This window comes from Poecilia formosa, unplaced genomic scaffold (assembly GCF_000485575.1).
Source record: "Poecilia formosa unplaced genomic scaffold, Poecilia_formosa-5.1.2 Scaffold75, whole genome shotgun sequence".
Taxonomy (NCBI): Eukaryota; Metazoa; Chordata; class Actinopteri; order Cyprinodontiformes; family Poeciliidae; genus Poecilia; species Poecilia formosa.
The window spans coordinates 424,860-436,194 of NW_006800014.1; the positions used below are offsets into that span (position 1 = coordinate 424,860).

General features: G+C 39.0%; 1 protein-coding gene across 3 annotated transcripts in view; it reads left to right on the forward strand.

Moving 5' to 3' along the window:
* The first annotated feature begins 1,511 nt into the window (after window positions 1-1,511).
* The window catches only part of tab2 (TGF-beta activated kinase 1 (MAP3K7) binding protein 2), a 50,585-nt gene continuing 40,761 nt past the window's right edge, over window positions 1,512-11,335 (forward strand). For 2 of the 3 annotated variants that reach the window (XM_007556019.2, XM_007556020.2), the window contains exon 1: window positions 1,512-2,441. The gene's annotated coding sequence lies outside the window, so the exon portion shown is untranslated. The remainder of the gene's footprint in view (window positions 2,442-11,335) is intronic. The other variant, XM_007556018.2, reaches the window with a different exon arrangement.

Below are 11,335 nucleotides of genomic sequence, written 5' to 3' on the forward strand. Positions count from 1 at the left end.
AAAAGAAATTTGCCATTGCAATTTGATGCTTTGAAATGCATCTCTGTTTCTTTAAGAAGCTCCTCTTCTTTCTTGCACGCTATCTTCAGTATATCATCACAACAATGCTTCCTCATGCTGTTTACAACAGATCTTAGGGGCGCTGGACTGAGAAGTCATTTGTATGATGAGCTCATATGAACACATCTGTGCATAAGGAACATGCAGTTACACCAGCTGTTTGCTAATCACTGCTGCCACTAGTCTGAAGGAACTGAGAGGGGGAGGGACCTTTGTGAGAGCAATTTTGCACAATCCACTGCCTTTAAAACAAGCAGTTTTTGGTTCAGGAGAATATTAGGACACCCCGACATAAAAATGACAGACAGCTGTATCACATCAGGTCATGTTTAATATAACATCACTCATCATTCTGAATGAGGTTTGATCTGTTTAAACCTTGGAGCTCTGGCTGCTGCTGAGGTTAGGCTGTCGAGGAGAAGTTTACCCTAGAAGCAGACAGCAAGATGCTAAAAGAAGTCTCCAGAACTCCTTAAAGGAAAGCCATATTAATGTTCCTGGTGTAGTTATACAAATTCCCATGTCAATCTGTTATTTTCAATTATGTTTTACTAAAAAGTGAATATCAGAAGGTTTCTTTAAACAGAATATTTCGCCTGAAAAAAAAAGAAAAGAAAAACCTCCGTAAATGATTACTAAAGCAAGTATAAAAGATCCTCGAGATGTAAAGGTGAACGTCTCTTCACAGTGAGCTTTCTTCTGCTACCTGGCAGCTCTTCAGCTGCTCGAGTGGCTGAGCAAAGTGTGTTTACAGTCCCCTGATGAGGGAGCTCATCATGTTTGGTCTTCCTCTCCCTACAGAGTTGGTGAGCCAGAAAGAGCTTTTCAGGTTCAGCTCTGTTTGGATGTTTGTGTTGCTGGTTCAGTCCAGATCTTTGGATATCATTATTATTATTATTATTATTATTATTATTATTATTATTATTATTATTATTTTTCAACCAGTGGGAGTTTATAACGTTATGACTTCACCATTGTAAAAAAAAAAATCATTCCAATTTTCTTGGAGAATGGGCGTGATTTCTAACACTAAGCACATTTTGACAAAAAAGAAAGAAAAGCCATGAGGTATCCCAATCAATGCGATGTAGTCAGACCAAATCCAACGTTTTGGGCTACATATAAAACTACATAAAAATTGCAAATGTGCAATTTCCCATTGCACATTTGCAATGGGAAATCATTACTACACATCAACCTACACACATCATCACAAAGGTGAAAACACTGTGGGGGTGCTTGGAAAAATTCTCATTGCAAAGATATGCAAATCTAGCAGTAACACACTCAAGTAGACTGACAGCAGCAATATTCTCTATGACTTAAATTTAAAAATCAGGTTATTTTCCATCTAACGCACAAACATGCATTACTTTTTAATAGTTTGTCACATTTGATCCAGATACAACACATTCAAGACTGTGGAAGTGAAAGTGACAAATAGTGAAAAGGTTTAAGGCACGGTATAGTACAAATGTTAGAGTGACTTAGGTTGTAATCATGCAGCTCAACTTCTCAAGCTGAGAACTCTGTTGTTTCAAACAAGTATTTTTTATGGATATCTCTCATGTGTCAAGTACTCTTGGTGGGCAATATTTTTTGAATTAGTGTTTGAGTTAGAGTTTTTGTTAAGAACAAAGTACAACTATCTGAAATCCATGTGTCAAATAAGTTGCTGTAAATTGTTGCTTGTTTTTCTGTCTTTGCTGTCTGAATGCATTTAAAATGGCTTCAGAAAATCTCAACATTCCAGCTCAAGGTTTTGAAAAAGTTACCCATCAGCTGACCTTAGGATAAAATTAAAATGAGATGAATGCTGGTGATAAAACTTCCTTAGAAAAACCAGTTTTTATCCCTCCAGCCGATAACCAAACTCTTCCTCTAGCTTATCTTCTGCTTGCACATTCTGGAACTGCAAGCAGCTCAACCTAATTTTCAGATGGTGAACGTTCTCCGTCTTCATCACAACTTTGGAAACTGGGGGGGGGGGAAGGAAAACAATTTCTTCATCTCGCGATAGCAGCTCGCTGAAAGCAGCCGCCATATTCTGTGACAGTATTTTGATTCGTATCTGCTGGAAGTGAGGAAAAAGAGAAAAGTGAAGGGCTGCAGAGGGGAGGGGGGGCGAAGACGAGGAGCTGTCAAAAAGTTCTCTCGGAGTCTCTGTCAAACAGCAGAGGGCTGTGGCTCGGTTTGCCTCCGCTTCTTGCTTTTCCGAGGACACAGGCCCGGGGCCTCGGTGTTGTTAGCTCTTCTCCCAGTGAGCGCCCGGACCCCTTACGGCTTCTCCTCTCCCAGCTCCGCGGCCCTTCGGAGGTCCGGCGGCGGTCTCGGGTGTTGAAGGCGTCCCGGGGAGCGGCGGCAGCGGTGGAGACTGGAAGGTAAGTTCCATTTAATTAACGAGACTTTTCCATTTAGCGACAACCAGCAGGGAAGGATTTAGTCTAGTTTTTCTGGAGCAGAAAAACAAATTGAGCGTCTTCCACGGCAAGTGTTGTTACGTACGAGTCACACTGCCAGAGAAGAAAAGTTTGATGTGTGGAAAAACTTTTTGTCTCCAGCAAGCAGCTAGCAAAGTCAGCTAAGCTTAAGGGTTTATAGACCGTCGCCTTCCTGGCCGAGTGAAGAAAAAATTAAAAACTTTCGAAGCATTTTCTGAAAGTTTAACGTATGTGTTAATGGCTAAATGTGGTAATTATTAGCCGCCTCCTTAGAGTTTTACACTGCCAGGCGCTACATGTTTTGTAGCTCATGTTAGCCCAGGCTACTTTTTCCATTGAGCTCTCTGTTGAAACCTCGCAAAAATTAGTCAAGATGGAAAGGTTCAATCATTAAACTGTAAACTGACTAAGCTCCTTCACCCGGGTTGGTTCATTTCAAATCAACAAGTTGTTCTCCTATCTAATAAACCGAAGTTATTTTGAATAATGAGATAAATACAGTTTAGTGTCTCCACAGATTATTTTTCCTTTTTGCTGATAGATACTGTTCAGGTCTGGGACATTGATTTCGGAAGTATTTTGATTTATCGAAACCTTTGTTTTTCTGTGATGGAATGATAATGCAACAAATAATTTAGTGCACATGGTTATATTTTAGTAGCAATGTTTTGACATGGATATTTTTGTGTTCTTGAGTGCTAATAATTAAAATGATCATTTTCCCAGCACAACATGTAAGCTTTGAGAATATTTTAGTACTGTAGTTTGTTTGCCTAAACTGTTCCTACTAAAACAGTTTTTTAAATAACGAATTAATATCTAGTTTTCCATTTTCATTATTCCATTAACGTTACAGTAAACTAGTACAACTGGCAGTGAAACAACCCCACAGCATGCTGCCTTTACCGCCATATTGCATACAATGTACTTGACTTACACACACACACACACACACACAGAATTTATCAGCATGGCATCAGTGAAGGAGAACCGTCTGTCTCCAGAAGCATCCTCCCAGTTCTTGATCGTGTAAAACTTGTTTTACAACAGATAGTAACATGAGCGCATCCAGTCCATGGCAGATTTGAGCTTTACTGCCTCCTGGGTTGTTATGGAACATTTTAATTTGTTTTCTTCCCCAGCAGGACATTTAGTGTCTTCTCCCAGACTTTTTATTTGTGAAGTTGCACCCAGTTGCAGTTGTTTAAGCTGGTCTTAGAATATGGAGGTGTTTAGAAATGGCTCAAAAAGCGCTCAGTTTTCACTGAGCGTTTACTGTGCAAACCGATTTTTATTCAAAGAGGAGAGAAGTTTGCATTTCCCAAGATCGTTCAATTTAAAAGATAACCTGGAACCTTTAGCATCTCTTTAAATCTTAAGTGATTTTGACTCATTAGGGGTTAGCAAAACCCTACGACAAATTAAAAATGGGTCATACAATTTTTGTTCTAAAAAAAAAAAAAGTGATGTTAAGGCAAAGCGGGGTTCAAATAATCTATAAAGGCCTTAAGAGAACACTGTACTGCCACTGTTTAATTTTCTGACTTCTAGGTTACATGGCGTTTTCAGAAGTCGTTTGTGTTGCACAACTTTGGCCCAGTAATGAAATATTCAGAGACAGTTTAGAACGAAAGTCCTCCTGGTTGTCCAGGTGACTGTATTTAAACTGATGCAGGATGAGTTGGTCTCAACCTTTTGCAAGCCGCTGATACGAATGCTCAGTTGGTGCGCTTTGTTAGAATGATGTGTTTGGCCTGAGATAACCCTACAGGAGAATGTTGACTTCCTTGTCATATATTATTTCTGTGCATGTGCAGCCTCTAAAAACGTCCGGCTAGATGGTGGGCTACAGAGTTCTTGCCACCTTTGAAAACCAAAGGGACGTTTTTCATCGTCCCTTTGCAGCTAAATAAACTGTCTTTGGATCTGCTGATGTTACCTAACCATTTGAAAAAAGGCAACTTGTACGGTAATTTTTTATGACTATCTACAGTAGGAAAAATTTCATTTTTAGCATTTTATTTTTGTTTTTAGGTTTTAAGATAAAGAAAACTGTAAAAAACTTTGCAAAAGAAGGAAATATTCTTCTGTGGGATATGGTTGAAATTATGTAAAAGGGAAAAAAGAAAGTCCACCAGATGATGAGAAAAATAAATGTAAAATTCAAAACAATTGTAACGTAAAGAACTGCTAAAACTTGCATTTACATTTGTTGGTTCTTACCTGCTTAGATTCAAAGTTATTTTTACCCTACTTTATCTATTTATTTATTTTACAAATTACAAATATGTTTAAAAAACTGTCTCTTATTTCAATCATTCCTTTTGTGACTTGACCTGAATTTAAAGTGGAAATAAATGGCTGTAAAACAGGCTTGTGAATAAAATGATGGTTGGCCTGACATCACTCTGAACTAGGGGAACCCAAGGAGAGCTTTGGTGGAAAACAAAACCAGATTTTCTAAAAACTGAACTTTCAAAACAGAAAATTTGATTAACTGATGAAATTGATTGATCATCCACCTGTGGTTGCAGCCAAACATACAATATTTACCGTCACAATTTGTTTGAAAATATACAAAAATAATTTTTTTGTGCGTTATATAGCTGTTGTTGAATGATTGTAGCTGTGATTGCATTTAAAATGATTCCACTTTGTTTTATTTTTGAGCCGGTTAAGAAACTTACTGAACTTTCTGACATAATGATGTTATCATGACATCTTCAGACTTGGTGCAACTATATCTCACTCTGAACTAAATCAGGGTTTCTCCTGTGCAGAGGTTGACTGACCTTTTACTTTTACTACTTTGACTAGATTCAGAGTCACTTCTTTTTTTTTTTTCCTTGCAGAACTCTGAATGCCTCCAGTTCAAACCTGCTGTTAACAGCTAAACTGTGAGAGTATATGTCATTCATTAGCAGTTTGTGCCTGCCTTGACTTGCAGTCAACACTGCACTTCCTGACCAGAGAACTGCCATGGCCAACTGTTTATAGGTGCAGACCCCTAACTGAAACCATGTGTGCCTGTAGCTGGGCAAACGTGTTGCCAGGAGACCTCGCTGATTTGCCACTCTGCAGAGACCCAGCAGTAGCTGCTCACAGCGTTCGTGGTAAGTGCCAAGTCAGGATTTTTGTGCAGCACGAGGGGCTAATTGCCCTGTTTGGATGTCGGGAGGTATCTGCAGAAGGCCTGAATGAACACGTAAAAGAAATGTGCGGATCAGTAAAATAGGAGCGTCCTGCGTTTGCGCGGTGCTTGTTGACGCGGGTATGAATGCTTGTGTGCAGTAAACAAGTGCTGAACTAGGACTTGTTCTTGAGTGCAAACCAAGTTTGTGGCTTTCTGTTGCGCCAACACTCAGGAAAATAGGTTTCGTTAGAGGGAAGAGACGTTTATCACTTCTAGTTTGCACAAATCTCCATGAAAACAAATGAATGGCAAATTTGCAGTTTTCATCTATTTCTCTATTCGCCTCTTTTAAACAGGGAGGACGGTTATGTCCTTGGACTGAGTAGAAACATGGAGTGGAGGAAGAACTTGTTCCGATCCACAATGTCAGTTTAACCTTGGGAAATGATTTCTCTGTTCCCGACTCATTTCAGTTTCTTTTTAAGGCTGCAGATACTGGTTTAGTGTATTTCCAGCTAAGGCCCGTCACCTGACCCCTCAGACTGCTCCATGCTCACACTCTCTGTCAGATAAGTAAGTACACAGGTTGCATTTCCCACTGAGTGTCTCTTTTGGTAGAGTTGTGGAGCTAGCTCCTAGTCCAGTAGGCAGAAGGAAGGATCCATCATGCTCATTCCAGCAGATTCAGGAAGAGGGCCCGGGTGTTGGGAACCCTCCCCCCTCCTGACTGTGTGGCTGTCAGGAACAGAGGCTCCTGCTGGAGCCCCCTCCCCCTGTCCACTTCTTCTCTTTAAAAGGAGGCTTCCATTACATGCTGCTCATGCTTCTGGTTGGTCCTAGGGTGAAAACGCATTGGCTGGTGCAGACACTGTAGGACTCTGTGATGTGTATGATGTATGTGCAGTGTTCATTTCACAGTTAATGTAGGGCCAAATAAATCTAAGCGTTATGGAAACTTTTCAGAAAGACAAATCTTTAAGAACGTACACCCTCTGGCCACTTAAAGCTGCTCTATGAAACTTTTATTTATATGTATATATATATATATATATATATACGCACAAAAAATGTTTTTTACACATTTGTTAAAATGATCACCATGTCGTGGCAGTATGAGACAGATCATCTGTGAAAAGATCATTCTCCTCCGTCTTCTCCCTGAGATACCATTACTATCTGAAAAAATGCATCACTCCCAGTCGGAAACGAGCGATCAGAGCCAGGAGGAGGGTCTTAGTGCTGTCAAACATCCTCATGCACTCACTGCTCAATGTGCTAATGGTGGAGAAACAACTTACAGGAAAAACGTTTATCCACTGTCATTGGTGGTTATGCTAACTAGCCTGAGCATTCAAAACAGTATCTGCTAGCTGCAGCATAGCAGAGAGCAAGAGTTAAGGGAAGGGCGAGCAATGCCACACGGTGGATGAATGACAGCCCAAAGACCTGCCTCCTGGCTCTGATTGGTTGTTTCTAGATGGTACCAGGAAAAGGCAGAGGAGCGGGATTTTTTTATTTTTTTATTTTTTTTAGTTTATCTGTCTCACCATCCTGTCACTATGGAACTTTTATAAGTATTTTATTTGTTTATATTTTTACATATTTCTTTAAGTATGCATAACTGTTGTAAAAGATTATTCTAGTAATTGAGTAATCTATTGATTATTCTGATGACTAATTGAGTAATCGAATAAAAAAATATGGATAAAATAAAATATTGGTAAACTCTGACATAACAGTATTAACATTGGATATCAATATCGGCTCAAACTTTCATGTCTGTACATCCCAAGCAATTATTTTTCCGTATCTTATAAAATTAAGCTTTACCAATAATCAGGTCATTTTTTAAAGTCAACCTGAACAATAGTTACACAAAAATCTGAAATTGTATTCAGTTTATTAATAAACATAATGAGGAAGCAGACTGACATTGGGGAAAAAACATTCCTGTGTTTACATATTAACCCTCAGAAGAACTCTTACTTTTTTGTGTGTAGTCTGGTAGAACCTCATGTTCCTGCTCTACAATGTGCTAATCGTGGAGAAACAACTTGCTGTTCCCGGAGAACTATTTACCCATCGTCATCGGTGGCCATGCTAACTAGCCTCAGCATTTATGACAAGCTCCTCTTTGGTGAACCAGCTGTAACAGAGAGCAATGGGGAGGATGAGAGCAGTGCATACATGAGCTTGGTTGACAATGCTGAGACCCTCCTCGTGGTTCTGATTGGTTGTTTGAGTGATTAAGTGCAGATGGCAGAAAAAGGAGCTCTTTATTTAAAACAGATTATCTGTTTCATATTATACTGTCGTGATATAGTGATAACTTTAAGCTATATTTAAAGAAAAATAATTAAAAATAACAATAATAATAATAAAAGTTACCTACTGCAGCTTTAATTAGGTACATGACCCCCTTCTGCCTTCACAACTGGCTTAATCCTTTGTGGCTAAGATTCCACAAGGTGCTGGAAACATTCCTCAGAGGTTTTGCTCTTTGTTGATGCATCACACAGTTGCTGCAGATTTGTCAGCTGCTAATCCGAATGGAAACCTCCAGCTGCGCCACATCCCGATGCTGCACTATTGGATTGAAATCTGTTGTCTGTGGACACCACTGCAGTTAAGTGAAGTCACCGTCATGTTCCAAAAAGCAGCTGAAGATGATATGTTCTATGTGACATGGTGGATTAGCCTGCTGGACGTAGTCCTTAGAGGTTTGTACCACTTGGCGTCATAAGGTCAAAGGCCTGGTTAGCAATAATACTTGTACTGTTTCATTAAAAGAATGGTAAATTGTGTCCATCACAAGACCTCTGTTGCCTTTCTTTTACTCTGAAGCAGTCTGCCATTTTATCCATTTTCTGTAAACCCAAACAATGGTTGTGAGGAGGAGGAGTATTTAAAGAGAACATTTCAGGGCATTAAATTACAAAGTCAAATTTCCTTGAAGTTATATTTGATATATACAGTTTCTTGATTGTGCTATAAAATGGCTCAATGTGACTGGAAAATACATAATACTGCCTCTATAACAAAATAATTGTTAGCTGCAGCCATTATTAAAAGTCACTTTAGTACCTTTTCTTCCCCATTTTGATGCTTGCTTTGACCTTGGGTAGGTCACGTCTAAATATGTAAATGCACTTAGTTTCCAGTGTGTGATTTGCTGAGGTGTGTTAACAATTGAACAGGTGTGTCTCAGAGAACATTTATGGCCCCCATCGTAGTGGAATATATCATTGTGTCTGCCAGGGGCCATTATGAAATTATTCCCAACAATTTATCACGTTGACCTCATTTCTGTTAGACTGGGTCTGTAGTGTAGTGAATCAGCTCTGCATTGTAACATGATGTTTACGATGTCATTTTTCAATCCATAAAATATGTGCAAGCTAAAACATTTACTGTGATGGAGGACTTGAAGTAAGTTGATTCAATCTTTGACACTAAAAAATAAGCATGGTTGATAGAATTGTTGCCCCTTTAAGAGAAAATATGTTTCAATAACTTTGATTTAAAATGAAAAGTAATATTTATTCCTGCTATTAGGAAAAAAATGGAAAAAGATTAACATATTGATTATTGAGCTGCATGATGAAGTAGTTTGAAACTCCGTTGCCTTGCAGCAGGAAGGTTCTGGGTTCGAATCCTGGCATGGAGTCTTTCTCCATGCAGTTTGCATGTTCTCTGGGTACTCCTGCTTCCTCCCACAGTCCAGAAACATGACTGTTAGCTTAACTGGGCTCTATAAATCATGTGTGTGTGTGTGTGTGTGTGTGTATGTGTATGTGTGTGGGGGGGTTATTTGATCTGTGTGTGTGTGTGTGCTGGATTGGTGACCTGTACAGGGTGGATCTTGCCTTTCGAAACATTTCCTTTGACAACACGAACTTAAATGAAAATATAGGATATAGACACACTAAATTGTTTAAGTAAATGTGCTAACTGTACAAGACATTATAGTTTTTCGCTGTCCTAGTCTTTATATAGAAACACTAAGAGCTCATATTATTTGGGTAACTACATAAATGTCTCTGTAGAAATGATCTGTTGTGATCATTCTTTATGTTGCATTTTAACAATATAGACCAATTCCCACTGTACCATCTGTAAATCAGACGTTTGTTTAGCATACACAGTGAGCAGCCAAGTTCTGCTTGTCACTGGACTAACTGCTTAAATGTTAAAGAAGCAGTTTAGATAAGGAAATGAGGATGCATTCAGATTAGGTAATGGTTGACAAAAACTATAAGTGTTTGATAAATGTGTAAGATTAGGTTGTGACGTGTTGTAAAAGTCAGCAGTCATATTGCTGTTGTGAAGGGAGCTTTCCACTCCTGCAGAGTGTGTTTCCATCTGATCTGGAAAATAAAGATAAGTGCCACTCTTAGTTTCCATTTATGTTGCCTACCGCATTATTGTTTCTGTCTGGCACTTCATGATTTTGACTGCCATTTATGGAATTTTACATATTTTGCATATGTTTGAGTCTTTTGACTCTTTTTCAAAGGCTCTTAATTCGACTGATGTCATAAATCAGCGTTCCCCAGCTTTGGGCTGCAAAGCGTAGAGGTTGTTAAAATATTTAGCACATGTATTATAAAAAAAAAATCACTGGATTTATAATTTTATTAGATCAAACTCTTTGGTCCTTGTGTGTCTGCAGGAATCAAAATGCTCTATCTAGATTGATCAGTAGTTAAAGACTAATTGAATATGTTCTATTACTGTGAGCTCTGACATTTTGTTGGCAAGTGATTGGTAAAACCATTGATGCTGATGAATTTATGAATTAAACTATCAAAATAAATCACTAATACTCTGCCTTCATTCTGAGCCAACTGCTGCGGATGTGAGCTGTGTTATTTCTCTGAGAAGTGAGCAGCATAACGAACATGCTAAGATGCTGGCTAGCTAATTTTCTCTGTCTTCTCATTTTCTGTCCCTAATGTCCTTTTCACAGAGAGAGGACCTTTGTGTCTCTTGCTGCAGCATCATTCTATACGTCAGCTGAATCGGGGTTCACGTGTGGACTAAGTTATCTTTTATCTTGTTTCAAAAAGGATTGAGACCTCTGACAGCATCTATTTTTAAAGCAGAATTCAAACTCAACCACTGGGCTTTTTAAGGGGCCCTGCCTGCTGTAGGCCCTTGGTAAATTATATCCTAAACACTCTGAGTCTCTCTACAGATTTCATTGGATATGCGATACTTTCAACATACATTAATTTGACAGACATTGGCCGTTCTGATGAAAGATCCATATTCATTTCCACTGTGTTCATTCTGTTTCCTACAGTGACTTTAGGATACTAGAGGAGTTGTAGTTTACCTTCTCCTTCTTTTACTTTCCTTTTTGAAGTGAATTGATAAAGGCAGCAATAACCTCATCCTAAAGTCAGGGTGTGCATGCTACTCTTCCCCCATACTGCTTCCCTTGACCTGAGTTTTGGGTTTAGCTTGTATGCCTTCCTATTCTTCTGCAGTGTCTTGACTTCTCTAAAATGGCACAACGTCTCAAACAAGTTCCCCACACTTTGACTCCAGTTGGTCAGGTCTAATTCAATTTGCGTGGGCAATTTATGCAAAGAACCATTAAACTAAAACAGGCTGTTCATCAGGTGATCAAAAGTCATTCATCATTTAAAAGCCCAGATCTTTGCAAAAATGTGGATTTAGTGTCATTTTCTGTCCG